The sequence below is a fragment of the Saccostrea cucullata genome, unplaced genomic scaffold, assembly GCF_032062105.1.
Source record: "Saccostrea cucullata isolate Sc308-1 unplaced genomic scaffold, CSIRO_AGI_Scuc_v1 ctg2528, whole genome shotgun sequence".
NCBI classification, from domain to species: Eukaryota; Metazoa; Mollusca; class Bivalvia; order Ostreida; family Ostreidae; genus Saccostrea; species Saccostrea cuccullata.
In genome coordinates, this window is record NW_026920727.1 from 19489 (window position 1) to 45420 (window position 25932).

General features: G+C 32.8%; 1 long non-coding RNA gene and 1 pseudogene across 1 annotated transcript; one reads left to right on the forward strand and one right to left on the reverse strand.

Moving 5' to 3' along the window:
• The first annotated feature begins 398 nt into the window (after positions 1–398).
• Positions 399–25932, forward strand: part of LOC134256448 (uncharacterized) — a 40635-nt pseudogene continuing 15101 nt past the window's right edge.
• Positions 21647–23228, reverse strand: LOC134256413 (uncharacterized). Its single transcript, XR_009989724.1, has 3 exons — positions 23041–23228; positions 22615–22691; positions 21647–21683 (listed from the first exon to the last, which is right to left on the reverse strand). It is a non-coding gene; the product is annotated as an uncharacterized LOC134256413 (long non-coding RNA).

Sequence of the window (25932 nt, forward strand, 5' to 3'; positions counted from 1 at the left end):
TGTTCTTTGTTTGTAAACGATCATTAGAAAACATCTTTGAACTAACTTCTTGCATTTTTAAAAACAAAATTAATATAAAAATAAAATTATAATATATTTCTATATTTGTTTTCAAAAACTACTAAAATGTTATCATTATTGGTAGTACTTGGAACCACTCGAGTCAGGTGAGAATATAAGAGTTATCGTTCTTTGTTTTTGTAATTAATTGCTGTAACCAGCTTCAAAAACATTTTTTGTGATTAAATTTTATTCAAATTATATCTAAACAATGATAATCTATAAATATATGTTATTAAATATCAATGAAATGTCATATATCCTGGTGGGACTCATTATTTTTCTGTGGGACTCATGTGGGACTTATTTTCCCCGTGGGACTTGTTTTAGTATGTCCCCTTTAAAGGAAAGGAGATTGTTTAATGTTTATCTTGGAGTATTTACGTGTCTGAAGCCAGCCATAAAATTCGCCGGGATTCGACGAAACCGAAACGTAAGTACATGAACACAGACTACCAATTATTTTGCTATACATTCCTTTATACTTACATAAAAAATATTTTAAAAAATTACACCGGCTCAACTTACCTGAAACTTGGCACAGAGTAAGACCATTTCAAGTCCAAAAATTTACCAAGTTCTCAGGAACATTCATAGTCTGCAAGTTTTTTTATGGCCTCGCAAATAACCCCTACCCTGCTTTTTTCACTTTCTCTTCGAGGAAAGGGTAAATATGGGCCTCTTTACACCCTTCCTACTACGCACTTAAAAGCAAAATTTCCCATTATTATTATTTTTATAATTTTTTTCAGACCCCCTCCTTTCCATTTATGCCCAAAAATAACCCCATTCTACTTCATAAACACCCCAAAGAATTTTTAAGAAAAAACCTCTATTTTTAAACTGGAACTACTTGAGTGGTCAATGAAATAGGGGTAAAATTAGTAGTCTGTAACCTAATAAGGACACAAACCTTGTCTGATTTTGCTGAAATTTGACATGCTGGTGTCTTTGGTTTATACAAAGTGGCTGATGAAGTTTCATTGAAATTGATGATCCCTTAACAGAGTTATGGCCCTTTAAATAATGTGCTGGAACACCTTAAAGCAGAGGGTAAAATAAGCATTAGACATACAATCCTCAGATTTGAAATGCTCACAACTCACATATTTTACAGTTGTAATTTTCTTTTCTTATATTTTTGTTAACTAGATCAATATGTCCTACACAAATTTCAAGAAAAAAACTTAACCTATTACTGTAGTAAATATTTTTTTTAAAAATTTCAAAAAATACCTTCAAAAAGCATAAAATTCTTGAAAACAGAGCTGCCAACCCTTACGATTTTGGCGTAAGTCTTACGAAATTAGCATCTAAAATACGCCTTACGATTTCTCTCCATCTTCTTCCGATTTCAGCTTTTCTCGATCAAAGTTTATAATACCGGAATTTTCATAGCTGGCCATCTACAGTCTCTACTATTATAATTAAATATTCATAATCCTAACAACTCTTGCTTGTGTTGTTGCTTCGGTTTTAGAAGGCCGATTGTATTCAAAGTAAACAAAATAGAAACATGCCTCAAATTGTGTCCATTACATGTCTATTTACAAAATCTTCAGCGGCTTGAGGTTAGGCGGTCCCCGGACCCTGCCTTACAATTTGTCATTTCAGAATGTTGGCAGCTCTGTGAAAATATTAAAAATAAAAATATTTAGCACATTTAAATTTTAGTAAAACTAATATTAAAAAATTCTACAATGTTTAGGCTATGAAAAATCAGTATAAAAGCTAAGGAAAAGAGATTAATACCTTTGTTATAAGCAGATTATCCAACCTGGTCAATTCAGCCTCTGTCAGGAAGTGGTACTTACAACTCTAATTGGATTATCCCTGGTCATATTTAGACTTCTTTGATGGATATTTCTGGTAACAATATGCATGATTAGACAACAAATACCATAAATTCTATGAAAATTTGGATTTTATAATTCTGAATTTACAAAAAAAAGGAATTTAAATGTACATTTTACCTACATACATTCTTCAGGCTGTTGTAAAAAAGGGGAGGCAGCTCTGCACTGTAAAGGTACCAAAGAACAAAACAATTAAATCACATTTATACATACATTCAATTGTTTAACACAGAAAATACATACCATGCCTGTGTCACATATAATTAGTACTGGAGTTGCTTGGAAGTCCACTATTAAGAACAGGAAAGGGGGGGGTTCTATTAAACTGGAGTTTTTACATAAGTTCTGTCTGTCTTGTGGAGCACTATTTCTGCACAAAGTTTATCCAAATTCTCTTAAACACCTGTCTTGGTCAGAAAATGATGATTTTGTCTGATATGCGACCACCGACAATGATGTCCAAGATTCCACAAGAGTAGAAAAAGGCAGTAGGACCAAACATTCCATATGAAATGTTGAGCACCTTACTGACCTCCCCTGTCTTGGACAATCACAGATCAGTGCCAGCAATCAGACAGCAGATGTTCATTTCCAAAGGCTGAAGAAAAAAAGAAAGTTTTAGAGAGTATACATTAAAAAGCAACACATGATGATGAACAGATGAAAACAGTACATAAAAAAGAAAACAAACAAAAATAATACAAACTATGAATCAGTTGATTGTATACCTTTAACTTGGCTGCTTTTGACTGCAATATTGATGACAGCTGTATCTTGTTTTCTGAATACTCACTTTCTCTGCTTCTGGTACAAAATTTGTTCACTTCTGACTGGCAACTGGCCTGAATTTTTTAAGTCACCCATCCAGGCTACAACTGCATGCATCCCCACAATCTGCTAAATATGAGCCACTAAAAAAATGAATTTAAAAGCATTTTAACTTCAGTTCACATTCATAATTAATAAGTTATTGTGTCAAATTAATAAGTAATTGGGACAACTATAATTACAAACACCAAGTAGCTTAAGGATGTACAACACACCTACCCCCAAAAATTCCTGTCGTTTAATTTTTGTTATTTTTATATATTTATTACATGACTATATCTACTGCATGTATGCATATTTTGGACAAAATCGTTCGAGTGGTTTTTGGACAGGAACTTCCGAAAGTTACCCCCCTTTAGTTGTTTACAAGGAGAGAAAATTTTTAATCAATGAACTACTTAAACCTTGATTTTCAATAAAACCAGATTAGATATAAATGTCAAATTTCATTGATTTATTCCTTTAACCATTTAACACAAAAACATAGTCATCTTTTTGATATACATATCATCAAAATATTTTTTAAAGACCTTAAACTGAAAAACTATGAATTTTCTAAGCCTTGAAAATTGCGTATTTTTCAAATTCAATTTTTTTTGTGAAAAAATTTTGGTAAAAAACTTTCTTTAGGTAGCTGGTAGTAAAAATAATCTTCATAAATTTTTGTATAATTTTTGTTCGACCAGTTTTGATTTAAAAGCGGAAAATTACCCCCTCCCCCTTTCTCAATAAATCACGTTCCCGCGCGTCTTTCAGACGGGGGTCGATCACTTTGTTATATGAATCTACTAATACACATTTAAAGAAATTAAATTGGAATATTGCTTTTGCTTCACAAATATATTAACTTACAAATTTAAAAGTTCTTATATGTAAAGCGTATTTAAATGTAGATTTTAGGCAATTTTTGAATACCCCTATCACCCCCACCCCTTCCTTTTTTGCGTCGCAGACCATTAGCGTTTGACGAAACGTCGTTTACAGTGCAAATATACTAGTATTTCGTCATTTGAATCCCGGAGGTATGCATTTGTTTTTAGCTCACCTGAGCCGAAGGCTCAAGTGAGCTTTTCTGATCACATTTTGTCCGTCGTCCGTCCGTCTGTCTGTCCGTCTGTCCGTCTGTCTGTCCGTCTGTCCGTCTGTAAACTTTTCACATTTTCGACTTCTTCTCAAGAACCACTGGGCCAATTTTGACCAAACTTGGTACAAAGCATCCTTGGGTAAAGGGGAATTTAAATTGTTAAAATGAAGGGACATATCCCCTCGCAAGGGGAGATAATCAAGAAAAGACAAAAATAGGGTGGGGTCATTAAAAAATCTTCTTCTCAAGAACCACTGGGCTAGAAAAGCTGAAACTTATATGGAAGCATCCTGGTATAGTGTAGATTCTAAATTGTTCAAATCATGACCCCCGGGGGAAGGACGGGGCCACAATGGGGAATCAAAGTTTTATATAGAAATATATAGGAAAAATCTTTGAAAATCTTCTTCTCAAGAACCACTGGGCCAGAAAAGCTGAAACTTATGTGGAAACATCCTGGTATAGTGTAGATTCTAAATTGTTCAAATCATGACCCCCGGGGGAAGGGCGGGGCCACAATGGGGAATCAAAGTTTTATATAGAAATATATAGGAAAAATCTTTGAAAATCTTCTTCTCAAGAACCACTGGGCCAGAAAAGCTGAAACTTATGTGGAAGCATCCTGGTATAGTGTAGATTCTAAATTGTTCAAATCATGACCCCCGGGGGAAGGGCGGGACCACAATGGGGAATCAAAGTTTTATATAGAAATATATAGGAAAAATCTTTGAAAATCTTCTTCTCAAGAACCACTGGGCCAGAAAAGCTGAAACTTATGTGGAAGCATCCTGGTATAGTGTTGATTCTAAATTGTCCAAATCATGACCCCCGTGGGAAGGGCAGGGCCACAATGGGGAATCAAAGTTTTATATAGAAATATATGGGAAAAATCTTTGAAAATCTTCTTCTCAAGAACCACTGGGCCAGAAAAGCTGAAACTTATGTGGAAACATCCTGGTATAATGTAGATTCTAAATTATTCAAATAATGACCCCCGGGGGATGGGTGGGGCCACAATGGGGAATCAAAGTTTTATATAGAAATATATAGGAAAAATCTTTGAAAATCTTCTTCTCAAGAACCACTGGGCCAGAAAAGCTGAAACTTATGTGGAAGCATCCTGGTATAATGTAGATTCTAAATTGTTCAAATAATGACACCCGGGGGAAGGGCGGGGTCACAATGGGGAATCAAAGTTTTATATAGAAATATATAGGAAAAATCTTCTTCTCAAGAACCACTGGGCCAGAAAAAGTGAAGCTTATGTGGAAGCATTCTGGGGTAGTGTAAATTCTAAATTGTAGGAATCATGACCCCTGGGGGAAGGGCGGGGCCATTATAGGGAATCAAAGTTTTACATAGAAATATATTTGAAAAATCTTTGAAAATCTTCTTCTCAGGAACCACTGGGCCAAAAAAGCTGAAACATATGTGCCCATGGAAGGATCATGGGGTAGTGTAGATTTCAAAATGTCTGAATTATGATCAGTGGGGTAGGGTGGGGATGCATTATGTATAACAAGGGTGAAATCTGGTAAAGAACAGAATGGTCAAAGCTTCTCAGGTGAGCGATGTGGCCCATGGGCCTCTTGTTAAATTCATGAATGCTGAATAAATATTGACTATTGTTTTATATGTATCAGGAAAAAATTACCGCAGGATTTTAGTGTTTAGTTCATATATGTATGCGTTACGCATTCCATATCACATGAAACCTGGATACGAATTCAAGTTATGTTGAACTTGAATGTGTTGATTTTTAATTTTATTTCTTTAATTTTGTTTTTTTTTAAAAATGGTGTATGTTCAACTCTCCTGTAATATAAATGGAATAATTGTAGTTTCTTTCATGTCATTATTTCAAACGAGACAGTAAATGGCCGTGGGGATACATCGACATTTGCATAGATGTACACCCCTCATAATATTGTACGCATTCTTTCAATGTCGTTGCTTCTAAAGTTAAAATGAAAATTCCGTATTCGTACACATTAACTTCATATCAAACATTAAACTCTTCATCTATTTCAAATCGTGCATTGATATTTTAAAAAATCTTATAGGCTACGTTTTGTTTTGTTTCGAGGAAATGCGAACCGACATTGTTGACAGAAAGTCAAACGATTTGCTGCAATACGATATTCATAAATGCAGATAATTTCAGTACTTGTGAACAATTCTTTTCAATTCTATACTTACATTGTGTATATGAGGTCTATATTATTCAATTCTTGGATTTATCAGGTCTTGCTGTAAATGTATCTGATTATGTGGAAAACCGTGAATAAAAGGGAGGAAAATAAACATCTCCTACATTTTCAGAGTTGTTCCTCTTTGATCAGTAAGAGTCTGAGAACAACATCGATTTCACGTTGTCAAAAGTTTTTTTTGTTTGTTTATTGTTGTTTTATTTAATTAAAGAAGAAAAAAAAAATTTATATCGTAAATGCACAAATTGTAATGAAGACCATTAATCGGAATGTAATATGCCCTATAGCCATTTCGGCAACGTAAAATAAAATTTCAGAATAAAAAAAAATGCTGCGCTTTGAACAAGAATACAATTTATTGTATATGAAATGAAATGAAATAAACATTAAGGGATGGTAATTTATGTCTTTCTTTTTACGGAATTTAATCGGGTTAATAATAATTAAAAAAAAAAATACTTATTGTTTGAGTATGGTACGCATAATCACAGCCAAGCCCCATATCCCATTTTTCTTTTATGATTGATATGTACATCGGGATCGTTTTACTCGTCATTTTGACGCTTTATTTTGACGTTAAATTAGACGTCACGTCAAACGTTCTAATGAAATCGCAAGAGTTATCTCCCCCAGTGTGTTGTACGTCTTTAAGTTTTGAGAAATTAGGCATTTCTTTCCTACTAACAAAAGTGTAATCTGAACAATCAAATGTTAAAAACATACCTTGGTTTTTGAACTCCATTTGACATTTCAGATAACAGGATAGGCGGGGTATGGGTTCTATGTTACCTACAACATTATATAAAGAATCAAAATTCATATTGCATAAATTCTTGACACACATCAATTGCACACATTATGTCATACCCTTTGACAACCTGAGCAGGTGCCCCTCCCCCTTTTTTAATTATTTAAATCCATTTAACTTCTCCAAAATATAATTTTATCCATTAATTTTTTCAACAATTAGCATAATTAGTTCCAAATTATCCGAAAAGTGCCAATAAACTGATTAACACGAGTTTTGACCTTTGACCTGATAGGACACAGACTACCAATTATTTTGCTATACATTCCTTTATAACATAAAAAATATTTTAAAAAATTACACCGGCTCAACTTACCTGAAACTTGGCACAGAGTAAGACCATTTCAAGTCCAAAAATTTACCAAGTTCTCAGGAACATTCATAGTCTGCAAGTTTTTTTATGGCCTCACAAATAACCCCTACCCTGCTTTTTTTTCACTTTCTCTTCGAGGAAAGGGTAAATATGGGCCTCTTTACACCCTTCCTACTACGCACTTAAAAGCAAAATTTCCCATTATTATTATTTTTATAATTTTTTTCAGACCCCCTCCTTTCCATTTATGCCCAAAAATAACCCCATTCTACTTCATAAACACCCCAAAGAATTTTTAAGAAAAAACCTCTATTTTTAAACTGGAACTACTTGAGTGGTCAATGAAATAGGGGTAAAATTAGTAGTCTGTAACCACATACTATTTTTACGGCGCGTAGATTTACCCAAATGGACCCAAATGAACCCAAATGGACCCAAATGGCGACCCAAATGGACCCAAATGATGACCCAAATGGCGACCCAAATGGACTTCTGTAGACTTTATTTCAAAACTAGAATGCATCTATACATTTAAAATAAAATTATTTATTTTTGCATTTAGATATAAATATCGTTGAATATTCAGAATAAATAAAATAAAAGCTGCTGAACACTGAATGTGTTTTATGTTTATCACAAAAATTCAAAATATTGTATAGGCAAAATGCGTACATTGTACTTTATTCATTACATCTAAGCGAATTATTTTAAAATATATTAGAGTTTACCAATCGGAAAGATTCACAAAGTTTTAATCTTTTTGAGTAAATCAGGTACGTAGCAACAGGAGGCCCCCCCACACACACACCTATTTTCCAGAGATAACTTATTACTACTGAAAATGTTCATTGAAAAGCCGATCGCCCCCCCCCCCTCACTTTCAAAAACGATGCTACATCAATATAAATAATTAATTGATTACTATTTCATCATAATTTAGTCCATTTGGGTCGTCAACTAAGTCCATTTGGGTCGTCATTTGGGTCCATTTGGGTTCATTTGGGTCCATTTGGGTAAATCGACGCACCCCTATTTTTACAGGCGCGTAGCTGTGTGTTCTTTAAAAAAAACAAACAAACAAATTATCGACGACCTACAAATGACAGTTTAATATTTCTTGTAACATTTTGTTGCTATTTTAAATTATCTAAGCTACCAGCTGGCTATATACATGTACATGAATCGCTAGCGTAGTATTTTTCTACAAGTTAAGCACATAAATCATGCGTATATTTGTGTATGTGAAGTCCCTTTTCCACCCTTTGAGCAGTGTCTATTGAATATGGTAGTATGTTTTTTTTTCTTCCCCAAAAACACAAACATGACTTAGCAAACCATATGATATATAGATCTGTGTGGTGGTCAGACAAGTTGAATAGATTAGAGGGCCATGAATTCATGAGTCGCAAAGTTTTCTACAGTCAGTATCTTATATATTGGCAATTCCATCCCATCTCCTCATTCCCAGTACCATGCTGATTTAGAAAAATTTATTTGCTAGACATCCCACCGTCAATTCTTTATTTTAAAATTTGTCTTAATCATGTTAATTACATTAAGTCATGGGTCTCCCATCGTCGCAAACCATGGACACATGAATGCAGTACGATCCTCTCCCATTCTGGCCGTGGTTGTATGAGACGAGAATATCTTGTAGCTCATTAAAGTATAGCGTAAATATTTAAGATTATGACACTTTTTGTGATCAAGCAGCCACAGGTAGGAGAGAGCTATATGCGGAGTCAGGACCGTGGCTTGAGACGATGCACGTCTCTCATCTCAGGAAATGATAATTCAGTCTACACAATATTCCTCAATGGAGGTTCATATATTTATTGAATGGCACTTTGCAGGAACGATGAAATAAGTATAAACAAAGTACAAATGAAGATGACCTGCAATGAAAATGACACACTCGTACAAATTTACACCCACTAATATTTATTTAATTTCAAGAGCTTAAAATCAGAATTAGTATTAAATTATTCTTACCAGTTACACCATGGCGAGGCACTAAGATTCCGTAAGGAATTTCTTAGGTAAACTGCTATCACATAGATTTATCGTATGAGAACATCTAACTAATTTTATCGTCCAGATTTAAAAGGAAGAGTCCATGCATAAGTATATATACCAGGACTCACACATGCGTACAAAACCACCACACCCTATACGTACTGGTTTTACAACTCACACCCAGGATAATAATAGATCATAAGACAATCACATGACAAAGACTCAAGTACAACACAATACAAACTCAATGACAATGAATGAATTAAGTCCAGTTATCTTATTTATTACATTAAGTTACTACTTACCAGGCTAGCTGTACTTATCTACTAGATGAACTAGATCTATACATGTCAAGAATATATTCAAAGGATCCCAATGTTAAATTTAAGCCTAATTTCTGTTCTAAAGTCCGTAATCCTGTTAGTCTAGAATTTATCTTTAAGTTAATATATGATTAATATCCATTAAACACGTTAAACTGATTAAACCGTTAATTTTTTTTTTTTTTTGAATTTTCCAAACATGTATAAACTGCACTTTGAGATTTTTGAGTGATAAATACACGTATAAATGACAATTCAACAAGTTAATCAATATTTCTTATAGTGGTGTTCCAATCATCGATTATAATCGAAAATCAGTCGATTACTGACATAATCCAAGCAATCGATTGCATTTTTAAAATTCTGATTAATCGGTTTATTATTTATTTTACAAGCATACTAGTTTTTAACCCTAATTTTCAAACCACAGTATTGCTTTAGACTTATTTGTGTAACTTAAAGGTGCAGATGAATAAATTTAGATGTATTTCTAACCGTATAACAAAGCATGTTTCTGGGCAGGGGCGTACTTTTGGTCCTATAAAATGAACAAAGGACCAGCGGGATCACCACAGAAAAGTTGTCATTTACCTATTCTTACGATTTACTTGTTTAAATTCATATTCTTTTTACATGTCCGATTATAATCGATAATTAGTTAGTTAGAGTAACCCAATCATCGATTATAAAATTCTTACCGATTCCCATCACTAATTTCTTAATTTCAAATGTTCCTAAAGATATACTTGTACATGAAGATGAAGATGCACATTAATTCTACAGTATATAGTTTATAATAAACACAAACCTTATACATTCTCTGATAATTAAAAAAAATGGAAAATTGCAGAAGTTTTATTTGTTAGATACACATTCATAAGAGTTAATGTAGTTAGCAATTAATAAAATATATAAATCAGTAATTAAAATAATTATTCTGGTGGGTTTTTTTTTGTCTAATAGTGTCAAATGGACACTGGCCTATTGTTTGTGTGGTCACTGTTTGTATATCCTCTCTACCAGTCCTCCCCACTAGATACATGTATGTCTCCATGTGTCACCTTTGTATATTCCAAACACAGTGGAAATTGATAAACTAACAATAAAATATTTCATTTTCTTTAAATCACATTATATTATTATATTATGATAAAAAAGCAGTTAAATCAGTTGATTGTATGCAATTGAACCATTTCAACATGTTCAAGGCTATAAATGAATAGTTCATAATTTGTAATCTGTGTTTTTACTTGTAAGTTTATAATTAAGCACATCATCACGATCATTAAGTGACACAGTACATAAAAAGTACATCTCGTAGTTGTTTATATCCATATTTTTTGGGAATGTTTCATAATAAGCTGTTCACTTTGATTTATAAAAGATAAGTCAATTGCATTAAATCATCCAAAACATAGTCATTACTGACCCTGAAATTATCTCATATTAAGGGAATAAATTATAAAGACAATTACATGTATTAGAAATTTATTTACTGGAATCACTTACAAGGTATATTACACCATTTATATTAATGTTACATGTTATGACTTAAAAATTGTAGTGTTTAAACATTAATTATAAAAAAAAGATTATGATTAAGTTAAAACGTCATGTTGTTATTTGGTTGATAAATGGGTCAGGACAGAACAAAATGAAATTATAGTCTGTTTCTCGATCTTATGTTCTGAATCACACTTAAAAACAACCAGGAACAGGTATGATATGTACAATTATTACATTTTGTTATAGCTTCTTAATCATGTTAATAATGATTAACCAAGCCATTCATCATGTTCATAATTATATTTTTTGATGTTGAAAGAAAACTTTAATTCTACAAGTTTACCCTATATTGACATTAATTTTTTCATTACTCTTTCATTTTGTTAAATGCAGTAAAATTAATATTTTGATTAAAGGGTGTGTAATACATTGCTTTAGATTGTCTTAGATTGTCTCAATGAATCTAATGAATGATCCTGATCATGCTGATATGGCCACAAATTTATAAATATATTTATATATGTGTGTATAAATTTATCTGAAAAAATGACTAAATTGTTTAAGTTTAAAAATATCGGGATTTTAAACAAATAATTCTTTTTTTTTAACATTGAAACTATAAACAAGGTGTGCATGTTTATGTTTTGTATATTAACGTGGCTCCTCCTTGTTTCTGAAGAGCAGATTTGGCATTGGATATCATCTGAAGTATGTGAAACTGAGAATACTTGTCTTCAATATAGCGTGCTATCTTTGCCTGTAGCAGGAATTTTACTATCTCATAGGGTTAAAATAAATGGCAAAAGTTCGAAAAAGCTATTTTAGCATATAGGTCATAGTCAAGGTCACAAGATCATTGTCCTTGGTGTCAGTTGAAAGTGCTTAATTAGTGGAGTGTGCATACCAAAATCTCCCAAGGTTCAAAGTTATGGCGAAGGTTAAAGTTGACGACAGACAGACAAACACACAGACAGGAAAAAACAATATTACGCCCAGAATCTATCGATTCGGGTGCATAAAAAATGCTTTATCTATACATTTTGATGGTTCGGTTAATTTTTATTTATGTTTATTAATCTTTCCAGGTCTATTCAGTGACTTAGATAGCGGTAGAGCAGAGACCCTTGGAATCAAGTCCTATGGAGTCTCCATGACGTCACTGGAGGAAGTCTTTATGAAGCTAGGTATTTGTTAAATGATCATTCTATTACAGCTGATTTCTTTAAAGACCACTTTTTTCTGCAGTAGAAAACAAATGCAGGGTAGTTATTAACTGTTTTGACTTGAAGAATTATTTCATTTACAAGATATTCCAAAAAATGAGTGCTAAAGTTCATATGGTCTAAAATGATGCCATTATGCTGCACTTGTACCAATGCAGCAGTATTAGAGCCATATTTGACACACTAAGTTTAAGAAGTTATGTAGAAGTATACAAAGTTTGTTGTTTTAACACTTAAGAAGCCAATTATGGTTGGGATGCCACCAATTAACGAAGGTCTCTCTACCTGGCACATTGAATCCCTGACAGTAGGTATTAGGGGTATACAATTTCTGATTGGATGATAGACTAAGCAGACATCTTAAATTAGATGGTTTTGCTGATTTGATTGGTTATATTTGTACTAGAGTAATAGTATATTTAAGACAAAAATTCAGAGTGTCATCTTTAATTCAGATTGCCTTGGGTGAAAGAGAACACAGCAGACAGCATGCCACGCCGTCGTCTTGGACCATTACGTAAGTAATATTTTTATATTTGTAGTTAGGCCAATAGAAAAAATACTCTTGTTTTCTGTCCCATGGCCAAAAAAATAGCGTAGGTTGGCAGAGAAAAAAATATATTGAGCAAAAATTTTCTTTTTTCTAAACTCAATCATATATTAACAAGAAAACAGTTTGTTAACAGTTTACAAAACATTAAAGTTTGTTAATAAAGATTTATAAATTAAAGATACTAAACATGCTAAAGGTATCCTGTACACTTGTAATGTTAGTATTAGTTCCGTTAATATTGTTGGTCAATTTTTGTGCTTCAGAAAAATAACCCCTCAAAAATAAAAATGTACAAAAAAAACAACTTTTAGGGTCGGTAAAATGTAGGGTAGTTCGGGTGATAGGAAACAAGAGTAAATTTTATATTGGCCTTGTTTAAGGATGAATTCTAATTTGATTTATCATAGTTTAGCTATTGTTTTAAAACTTTCATCATGTCCAAATGCAGTATATGCCCAAACTGAAAAAAAGGCAGACTGTAGCAAATACATAATAGATCTGTTAGTCTACATGTTCTAAATGTATCTTTATGTTACACATTTGCAATATAGGAACCAAAGGTTTATAGTGATGCATGTACCTACAATTTGATTGGTAGTGTTAGAATAATTTGGTATCATATGACTGATACTTGAGAGCTAATGTAATGTAAAGGTGTCTGTCTACAGTCCATTTGTAAATATTCTTAAAATGCTACTTCTGCAGCATGTATAGCCTTGGTCTAATTTTATATACACATTATCCGGGGATACAAGTAGTCTAGACCAATGTATAAAAAACAGAATCAGGATTGAAACTTTGCATTTGTTTTAAGATGAATATAATTATGTTCCTCAAACGAAGTTGGGGAACATATTGTTTTTACTCTGTTTCTTATTATTATTATTATTTTTCTTCTTCTTCTTCCTGGGTACTTTTTTGTCCGGGAATGATCTTGTAAACTGTTCGTCCGATGAAGGTAAAACCTTTTTAGGGTCAGTAGACATGTTATGTAGATTTGCGGAATCAAGGTCATTTTGTGCGCATGTGCTTGCAAGAGCGTGCAACACGTGAAATGACCAATATAATAGATATAGCCGCAACTTTTCTATTTTTTGATGAAATGCTTTGAAACTCATAATGTGAGGATATATTAGTAGTATAGAGATGATGACATGTTCAAAATAGCAAGATCTCATGCGCATGCACGTGCGCTTCGCTCTGATTGGCTGAAACTAAAGTCTCAATATCTTTCTTGTTTTTTGACAAAATTCTTTGAAATTTTGAACATAGTCATACATTATAAAGATCTACAGCACGATGTTTAATAGTTATCATAAAAGCATGCGCATGCACATGTGCTGCAATCTGATTGGCTGAAACTTTAAATGCCTATAACTTTTTCGGTTCTCAACAGAACGCGATGAAATTTAGAATATGGATAGGTATGATAGATTACTACATTATGCTACTATCAGAATTGAATGCAAGGACACACATGCATGCACGTGCACGCGCACAATACGCAAAATGACCAATATATTTGAAAAACGGTAACATTTATATTTTTATGATTTTTCTTTTTGATTCTAACGACATTAAGAAATGTTTATGGTTTAGACAACATGTCATGATCATCTTGCATTTGCATGCACGTGCGTGCGCGTGCAATGAGTTAAATAACATAGTCGGTATCATTGTAGCTTTCATAATTCTTATATGAAATCCTTTGGTACTGATCATATTTTTAAAAAGTCTTACAGGAAAATGGCACAAAAAAGGGATTTGGGGAGCGTTTGGGGAACATCTGTAACGGTCCCCGTTACAATTAAAACTAGTTTAGTAGTATGTTATAGCCTTTGTGTCTGTCCGTTCATTTGTCTGTCTGTTAGCTTAATTTTTAGCTTCCTAACTTGTAACGTTTACAAGTATTTAATACTTTTAGGCCTAAAATTATTAAATGTTTTTGTCTGCTGATACATCTTGGGTAGAAGATGTATTCTGCATTAAACGCTTCCATCATGATCATGTCCATGGCAAAGATTTTAAGCAGTTGTACACAAATTGATCATGTTGATATTAAGATTTAAATGTATTTTTTTTTTTGAGTATTTGTTTGTAATTTTTGTATATACCAATGGGTATCCAGTCAAGTCGTACACAAACCAAGTCATACACAAAAAGTCAACTTATTATATACACAAAAAAAGGTAAACTCATACACAAACTAGAAGTCCACTCATACACAACATTTATATAGTTACAATTGTAATGGATTAATCTTACATGAATAATGTTCAATATATTAGATAAATAAAAGCAAAAAGAAGTATTGCTTTTCTTCTCTAATTTTTGTGATAAATACTAAATTAATTCAACTTGTTTGGGTTTTATTTACAACTGTTAGGAATGAGTTCTATGTCACTATGTGAATAATGTATAGCCCTGAAAATATAAATCAAGACCAATGAAAAGTGTTATTATTTATTTATTTAGATTTTTTTTCTTCAAAAATACATAGTGGCTTGACATTTTTAGCTCACCTGAGCCGAAAGCTTTTCTGATCAAAATTTGTCCGTTGTCTGTCGTTGTCGTAGTCGTCGTTGTTGTAAACTTTTCACATTTTCATCTTCTTCTCAAGAACCACTGGGCCATTTTCAACCAAACTTGCTACAAAGTATCCTTGGGTAAAGGGGATTCAAGTTTGTTCAAATGAAGGGCCACGCCCTTTTCCAAGGGGAGATAATCATGAATTTGTTAAAAATTGATGGCATTTTTAAAAAATCTTCTTCTCCAGAACCGCTGGGCCATGAAAGATGAAACTCATGTGGAATCATCTTCAGGTAGAGCAGATTCAAGTTTGTTCAAACCATGACCCCCAGGGCAAGGGTGGGGTCAAAATGGCCGACCCAAGTTTTACATAGGAATATATAGGAAAAATCTTTAAAAATCTTCTTCTCCAGAACCAGTGGGCCAGGAAAGATGAAACTTATTTGGAATCATCCTCAGGTAGTGTAGATTCAAGTTTGTTCAAATCATGACCCCCGGGGCAAGGGTGGGGCCAAAATGGCTGACCCAAGTTTTACATAGGAATATATAGGAAAAATTTTTAAAAATCTTCTTCTCCAGAACCAGTGGGCCAGGAAAGATGAAACTCATGTGGAAGCATCCTCAGGTAGTGTAGATTCAAGTTTGTTCAAATCATGACCCCCGGGGCAAGGGTGAGGCCAAAATGGCCGACCCAAGTTTTACATAGGAATATATAGGAAATATCTTTAAAAATCCTTCTCAATTACCACTGGGCCAGGAAAACTGAAACTTGTGTGGAAGCATCATCATGTAGAGTAGATTCAAGTTTGTCCAAATCATGACCCCCCGGCCCTCTGGATAGGGTGGGGCCAAAATGACCGACCCAAGTTTTACATAGGGATATATAGGGAAAACTTTTAAAATCTTCTTTTCAAGTACTTCAAAGCTATGAAAAGTGATATTTATATGGAATCATAGGTAGTGTAGATTCTAGTTTGTTCAAATGATGAACGCCTGGAAGGGGGGGGGGGTAGTAAATTCAAGCCCGATGTGCTCAGGTGAGCGCTGTGGCCCCTGGGCCTCTTGTTAATCAACCTGATTCAACCACGGCTTCTCTTATTAGGTATTCATACAATTATTGTTAAACTTACAAAGGCGCGGTGGTGTCTTGAATCTGTTAGATCTGTGGCAAACGCTTATTATGAAATGCACCTAATTTGGTCCAAATTTCTTTATTTCTTAAGAGATTACGAGAGACATGTTTATCCTGCCGCATAACTGTCTTTTTAATAAGAAAAAAATTAAAATTGGTATGTAGTTTTTTTGGGGGGGAAATTATTTGCAATATTACGATATACCATTAAAATCTTACGATATATTTTTATCGCATTTAATATCTAGCCTAAATTATGTATATAACGATATTTGTTTTGCTGCCATAAAGATTTTAACTTTTCTATCTAAAAAAAACACGCTTTAATTCATATCCACAAATAATACTTATATTTATAAAAAGAAGAATAATTTAAAATGTGAAATTAACATACATGTGTCTTGTTGTGATGATGTTTAATAATTAGAAATCAAATTCAGTTGTCTAAGATAAAAAATATATTATCTAGCAATTAAATCCACAGAATAAAACAAACAAACAAACAAAAAACCAGACGTCTCAGTTACTGTCAGCAACCTATCTTTATAGTATATGAGGTCCCCAGTTATGTATAAAATAAATATTTTATTTAACTAACAAAAGTGTGTAGGAGCTGACGCCTTAGATTTAATTACGCCAGGAAAATCTTTTAAAAAAATAAACAAAACAAAACAAAAACAATCGGCATATATGGTAAAGGAAAATCAGAGGCATAAAATAGTTGATTAAAAAGTTTTACATCAAAAATTTAAAATGCACAAGAAAAACCTTTGTGTACAAGTTGACTTCTCAATTTTTATACACTGGGAAAAATATACCTTAAATCACATAGAAAAACCTATGTACGAATCAGGCATGGGGTAATCGTAATTGAGTAATCCTAATTGATTGTAATGATTACTTTTTTTCAAGTAATTGACAGTAATCTATAATCGAAGAGATTTTCGATTACTTGTAATCGTAAATATAATCGAATATTGCTGAAATTTCCATTATGTAATTATAAATCAAAAATACACTAGAATGAGCTTATTTTTTTAATACTTTTGGATTAAATACTTTGATATTTAGTATATTAAAATATATAGATTGTGTAGACAAGATGATATGGTCATTACGCACATGCATTCACATCCGCACGTGTGCAGTGCTAAAATTTGACTGAACTTAGCATTGTTAAAGTCTCAAATGCATAGATTTTGTCCTATTTAATGAATCGTACAGGGAATATGGCACCAAAAGGGAGTTGGGGAGCATTTGTAATGGTACCCATTACAATAGGAAATATCGCGAGTATTTCGCAGTTATCTAACTTACTACCGCTCTTTTGCGGGGGAGTCAAGAAAGCTCTAAATTTTGGGTACACATGATATTGTTTACAGTAGTAACAATCAAATGATTTGATCAATTTAATGCCGAAAGTACACTGTATTGCCAAGAATTGAACTCCAAATAGTTGAACGTCAACTAAGGAAAGTTTAGAATATTTCATCAGCTTTAAAATGTGACGATTTTCAATGAAATTTTGTCGAGAAATGTCCTCTTAGTTAAAAATATTGTTAAAAATGTAACATTTTAGGATTACCTCGTCTAAAATATAATTAAGACTGGGTCAGCGATTTTTAAGCAAGGCATTCCAAAAGGATATTTTACTAATCTATTCTTATACACTCTACAACGACCGATGTTGCAATGTATTCAATAGCACATTTGTCCCCATTCAACAGACATTCCCTACCTCCATCGCGAAAGAGCTGCTCTAAATTGAGTAATCGCGATATCAACTATAAGCACTGATTACTTTTTCGATTACTTTCAATTACTTTATACATATACATACATATCTGCTTTTATATACATGAATTTTATTTTGAAAAATAATTTCCATGCAGTCAGCATGGTCAATCAAACATAAATATTATATTCAAACCACCCAGTGATATACCTTGAATAATGTTAACAATATAATTTGCATTTAAAATTCATAAACCCTCTGCTCAATCATATGAAATTTTTCTTTTACTTTTATGATTACCAAAGCAAATGTATATGCTGAATGAAATACAAACAATTATAGCATGGCTTGCGGGGCAAAATTTGACTAAAAGGCAATTAAATTTGACAAATTTATGAAGGATTACCGGGTAATAAACATTTGTGTCATTAAGAGTTATCTCTCTTATCAGAGTATCAATGTACCTTAATATAGACATACTGATGGTTTAGTCTTTTTCACATTTTAGAGGTGATAAAGTTTAATTTTAATTATCTTCTAATTAACAAAAAATGGAAAATAATACTTATAGCAAAAATAGATTTGAGTGCTTTTATATAAATAATCTGAAATATAACCTACATTATACTACAGCTACATTTCCAGGATCTAATAGAAAAATAAGAAGAAAATACTTATCATATTTAGTTGTGTTTTAAATGAGCAAAATCATTCGGCAAAATTTACTTGTTTGCCCAATTGGTCAATGAGTGTCTGTATTTTAAAAGAGAAGGGGCAGTAAGTGTCACTGTGTTTATCTTGGCTAATTGGCTGGGATATCCCTGACTGCAGATAATAAGGCGTGACCTGTGAACTACATAGTATTTTTAATTAATAACTCCACTGTAGACGAACAATCTTATAGAACGATTGATAGCTCTCAAAACAGTTATTTCAACAACAAAAATTTGTGCTACTGCCATTAATCATATTTCAAGGTACATTTAGTTTACATTTTCATTGCTTAGAGCTCTAATTTATTTATTTTTATAAACACTATTCATCGAAATAAAAAACCAATGCACAGAACTATGTATCTTAGTGTAGTCTACTTGTGTGCCAAGTTATATTGAAATCAAACCAAAACTGTAGTAGGAGTAGCATTTTGAAAGAATTTCATAGAAATTTCTATTTTTAGTAACCATGGCAACACCGTTTATCGAAATCACAAACCGATGCACAGAATTATGTATCTTAGTGTAGTCTACTTTTGTGCCAAGTTATATTGAAATTGGACCAATACTGTAGGAGGAGTAGCATTTTGAAAGAATTTCATAAAGATAAATAATGTATGATAATGAAAATAATAAGAAACTAGATGAGATCTCGTTGCGAGCAACGAGTAGGTCTTCCGTCAAATTTCTCGATAAGATGAGATGTGATTTTGACTGAGATATTCGTTAAAAGAGAATGGCATTAAGTTTGCCTTCATTAATTTTAAAGTTTCTCATTTTTATCACGATGTTTTTCCCTTGCAGAATATTCCTGAGATGTCCTAAGAAATCCTGAGACAATCTCAAGATTTATTCCTCGGATATCTTGAAAAAATCCTAGGATTATTCCTAAGATATCCTGAGATGTTTTTGGAACAGGAATTCCTGGGATTTCCTTGGACAGTCCCAATTCAGGGGTTCTAGAAAAATCCCAGGAATCAAAACACCAAGACTTCCCAGGATATCCCAGGAAAACCCCAACACTTAAAATGTCCTAGGAAATCAGGAATTCCTAGGATTTCCTAGGATATCCTAGCCTCCTAGGACATCTTCTTTTTTTTAAAAATCATACATAGCAACAAAGCAGAATTATAAGATCTCTGAAAAAAATTTAATGAATGTATGCATTATAAAAATTCATGGCCACACAGAAAAAATAATACATAAAATAATTTTTTAAAAATGCTGATGGTATCTGATACAACAAATTCTTTACAATTTTACTGCTGTAACATTATAGTGCAGTTATGATTCAACATCATGATTTACACACAAGGGGGGAAACAGATTGTCTTATTTTCAAACTATGTTAATACATTCTGAAGCAGCTCTCATAGAATATTTATGATATACATGTACAATGACAAATATTAATAATAATAAAAAAAATATTTAAATCAACAACCTAGTGTAGAGAGTAGGGGTGAGGCCCTCAGGGTTCATCACTTCTGAAGAATTCTGTACAATAAAAGATTCAGATACCAAACAGAACTAATTCATAACACACACCCCCCTAAAAAAACAAAAACAGTATGCACCTGGTGGCAACAAAGTTTTGAAAAAAAAAGCCAAAAACATATAGGTCAAAGTCACAAGGTCATTAACCTTGATGTAATTTGAAAGAACTTAATTAGTGGAGTATGGATACTCAATATAAAATCTCTACCTCTTTTGGTTCAAAAATAAAAGATTCAATAAGGCTATATTTTAGCATAACGATGACAGTCAAGGTCATTGGTCTCATTCGAAAGTGGAGTAAGCATACCCAATATGAAGTATCTATATCTCTCATGATTCAAAAGTTATGGCAAAAGGTAAATTGGCAATAGGCAGATAAACAGACAGGCAAAAACAATATGTGCCCCCAAAAGAGGCCTTGACCTCTGATCATTTCACTTCAAAATATATAAGGGTAATATTTAATTTATAAACAATATTAAATTTGTATTGATGATTAATCATGTTCTGCAGTGGGATCGTCAAAATGATTTATAATATAAAATGTCATTGCAATGTCTGATGGCTTTTTGGAAATGTAAAGAGAACGAAGTGTTACAGACAAACAGAAAGATAAACAGACCCAAATTAATATCCCCCCTGCACCTTGTCAATCCAATATAAGTTGCCCAGCTTTAGTTGGTCACTAATGTATCTTCTTTAGCTGTACATTTTTCTTCTTCATCGCCAGTGGCCTAGTTGCAGATCGTGAAGCCTTGTTTGCTTTTTCTTCACTCGACTTTTCACTTGTCTTTGCTAAAATAAAATTTTACTTAATGTATTCCATTGTTTAGTCTAAATATGTAATTATTTCTAAGGGATGAAAATCAAACTTGTAAAATTTAGTAGCCAAAGATGCTACATGTACCAAGCTTTAAGATTCTACCAGTCCATAAAAATATGTGTTTGCCCAAGTAAGATGAACCATTTTTCTCAAAAGATTTATTTTATTCACACTTGCATAAGGAATAAGGTATGTTAATCAATTGCATACATGACGTGATTAACAAATGATGTCATAATAATCTTACTGAATAGCATTTTTGTAGAAAATAAAATTTTAATTCGCAATAGTTAACCGCTTTACCACAGCTGTCGTATGAAGTCAATTTACTTGGCATTAAAATAAGTTGTGAATTAAACTCTCCGTGTGAACAGAACATTAAAATCATACATTAACATTATTTAAAAGCTTACCTTTCTCAGCAATATTCTTTGTTGTAATTTGCTTCTTTTCCGTTAGTCCGAGTTAAACAGTCTGCAAAGTTATCAATAAAATTTTTTATAAGACGTGTACATATTTGTTCTTTTGTAATCTACAGGGATTTATCTAGCTATTTTGTTTTACTACCGTTTTATATGTAAACTCTGAAAATGAGAGCCGCATATTTGAGCACCGGAGGCGCATGTTTACCAATCAATATCAAATAGCCCCCCTGAAATTTTTCTCTTAAAAATGGAGCAAAATCCTGCATTCTTAGAGCTTCTGAGGGCCATTTGAAGACCTTTAACGACAAAAACATTGTTTTTGTTGTTACTCCATTCTTCCAATCTATAGAGATATAAGCTCCATCTTACTCATCTACACTTTTCTTTTTAACTCTGCAATCCAGACGTATATTTGACATCATGGACATGGCACATGTTTACCGATCAATGAAATTAATTTTAATGATGGCTGTCAATGATATTTCTCTCTGATTTTTATAAGCGTTTGAATGTTCTAAATTTTGTAATATTGGGATATGCTGTTAAACTTCGTCGAGTTTTCCCGGAAATTTATAAGTTACAGAGATTGAAATGTATTCTCTGTTTAATCAGAGAATTTTTCACATTTAAAAGGGGAATTTTTTCACTTTTTTCAAGAGGGGAAAGGTACCATTTACCGGTAGTAAAAACAGCCTTGATAAATCCCTGATCTAGCTGAAATTAATTTTAATGATGGCTGTCATTGAAATATTCTATGAATGATTTTTTTATTTTTTGTTCTAAATTTTGTGAATATAGTTATCTTAGACCGATATTGTTAGATATCCCAACTTAATATAAGGAAATATTTCCAAACTTACAAAGGACAAAGTGGGAAAAATGAGTGTTACGCCGACAACCGGAGATAACTCTTAGGAATGTGAAATCCGTCTATTCTTTCAAGTTTACAAAAGAAAATTTTAAAAAAGATTACAAGATACCTGAAACTTTCTCTTCATTTGGTAGTCTCAATGGGAGTTTCCAGTCTCATAATCCTTGCCAGGCTTCAAGGTTCTAGCTGGAAGATAACAATGCAATGGAGGCTTTAATTAAGAGTATAATTCCAAAATTTACACCATGTCCAAACATTCAATGCAAATTTAACAGTAACTGATAATAAATATTTGTTTATAAGTCTTCTGCTTACTAAATCTTAACATGTTAAACCTGGAAATATTTCATTGTGTATGTACGTTTGATCTTCATGGACTAGACTGAATTACAGTATGCCCAAAAACCTTTTACACATATTCAAATCGTTTCTTCTGTTTCAATATTGAAATATTATACAACACATCACATGCACTAAACTATTAAACAATATTTGTGTGTTTAAATACATATTAAAGGAACCACTCGCCACTTACCCCACTGGCCTGTGGCCATGATATCTACACTTCTTCCAACATTCCCTTTACTGCACTCCTAGCGAAACCAAGATTTTTGGGAAAGAGAACATGGTTCACTTTATGTGAAGAATTAGAGTCAATCTTGGGCGTAAGTTGAGCATTTCATTACATTTCACCAGTCTCTCTAAACATTGCCGCTCCTTGAACTCCTATTTTTGCGCTTCTCGATGAGGTCTCGCGAGAGGATGATACAGGACGGTGTAAAGTTATTTCGTGCCACACCAAGAAAATGCGGTTTGTTTAATTCTTGAAAATAATTTGTGATTAATGTGAATTTACGTTTTTTTTTTTTTTTACAAAAAGAAAATATATTTTAGCGAATATTTTTTGACAAATTAATATTCAAAGCTGAGTTGACAGTAAAATATATTTTATACACCGGGTACTAATTGATCGAAGATCACTTTTTTGTACCACCTCTCGGAAGTTCGCTGCAGATACGGTGTAGGGGTATTTTGTACACCTTTAAGAAATATCCCGACATTTTCCCGAGAATCTTGTTAAAAAAAACACGTAAGTTATTATTAGTGACAAACGAACCGCATATTAGAAAAATAAAATATAAATATCCTTGATCAACCAATTCTACTGACAGAAAGTGTTACAGAAGAAAAGATTTTCGAAGAACCACGATGATACATTTAGGCCAAGAACAATTTGCATGGAAACCGTCCAAACACAAATATGGCGGATCGTGAAGTTGTCACATTGTGCTGTAAACAACGACTTTTCTTCGCATCTACAAGCCTGTCACGATGTCTGTAAGTATCTTATTGCTAAGTGATGAATGAAAATTAGTATATCTGGCAATAAAACCTATAGGGAAAGCGCATTTTTATCGTATTTAATAGTTATGTAACGAATCGAATTTGGTTAAAACCTTTGAAAAGTTTTTTTTGATCTCTGTTTATGTGGATAAAATTTTCAGGAAACTCTATTAGTTTTACTGCGTTTTTTTTAGATTTTCCTCGTTAAATAAAAGCAATACTCAATATCAAAAACATGAGGAATTATATTCTCAAACTCAATACAACACAATTCTTACCCAACAAAATTTGAAATACCAAGCTTTTTAAGTCAGAAAGTGACGAAAGTATAATGTCACAGACCAAGTCATGCTTCTTGAGTATGCTGTTTATGTAGTATTTAAATTTATGTAGTGTACTCTTCTTTCACAGGTGCTTGTGGACAGGACCTCCCCCCCCCCCCCCCCCCCCCATATTCAACCCCGGGGCTTATTTGAAATTTTTTTCACAATTTATATTTAGTACACTTATTCAACATGTTTGCAATAGGAACAAATCGTCAAAACCCCAAAATAATCGCTTCACAAAAAAATACCCCACTATATATTATAAGAGAGAAGGTAAGCAACTTCGGTTTGTTTACGTTGTACCCCCACTGGTCTTTCTGGGTTTAAAAACATGTATTTATTTCATTTTCACCTTAAATGTCTGTCCACAATGTCTCTACATATATTTCTGTCTCAGTCCATGCTATCGGATTGACTCTGCATCTCGTAAGAATCCACAAGCAGCATTCCTGTTAGAATGTTGAAATTCCCTTAGGTAAACGCAACGGAAGTGCATAGAGAATGTTACACTTATTACGATAACGTCCGAGAGAGTTTTTGCTTGACGTAATAATCACTCTCGGGTGTTATCATTGGTAATAGGCACTTCCGTAGCGTCTACCTAAACGTAAACAAACCGAAGTTGCTTACCTTCTCTCTTATGATGTATAGTGGGGTATTTTTTTGTGGAGCGATTATTTTGGGGTTTTGATGTAGTTCCTATTGCAAACATGTTGAAAAGTGTACTAAATATAAATTGTGAAAAAAATGTCAAATAAGCCCCGGGGTTGAATATCGGGGGGGGGGGGGGGGGGGGGTCCTGTCCACAAGTACCTGTGTCTTCTTTCAATGACTCAATATTTACTTTTCTTTTGTATAGTATCTCTGGCAGTTATGGGTGAATATACAGCAAAATCATACAGATTTTGATGAAGATGTTAAAGATAGTAAAGTCAAAGACAGTTTGATGAACCAAATGACACTGATAAAGAAGAAGATACAAAAAAAAAAGATACTTCTAGCCAGGCATGTGACTTTGAAGCTGATAGTTTGGTAACCACTTGAGAGATATATAACCTGTATGCAGGTGATGACGGTATATGAGAGCCATTTCTTATAACGTGCTCTGAGGAATATATGTTTTGTGTCGAAATGAAATGCGAAGTGAAAAATTAAATTGACAGATGAAGAAAATTTACCACTCCATCCTTCTGCATGTATGGTCTTCTGAATTCAAAGCCATTTGAAAACCAACTTTAAGTTAAGAGGAACACTTTATTTTCAGTGAAACATTCCGGAAAATATTACTTCTACATAGAAAGAAAAAGTTGTTGATGTTGTATTGCAAGATGGCCAAGTTTGTATGACCAGTGCTTTCGGAAAACTATGCTTGCACTCAGTTTCCCATGAACGAAGCAATCTAAAGATTAAGTGTAGAATTTAATTCTAATGGATAAAAATCAACTCAGAAATGTGTGATTTGAAAATGGTGAAATATTGTTTGTCTGTAAACATTTTTTTCTTTAAAACATATTACATGTATAACTCCTCCCTGACAGCATCAATATTTCAGAAAGTATTTAATTTAAAAAATAGTTCTAGGGTCAGTGTCTTTCTATGTATCAAGTATAATAGGTAATGATTGAAAATTATTCATTTTATGATTTTCTTGATATTATACATTAAAACTTTAAAAGTAATAAAATTTCCTGTCATTCTGTTTTAACATTTATTAACATGTACAAGTTTGTAAAGTTTAATTTGTCTTTTTTACAAAA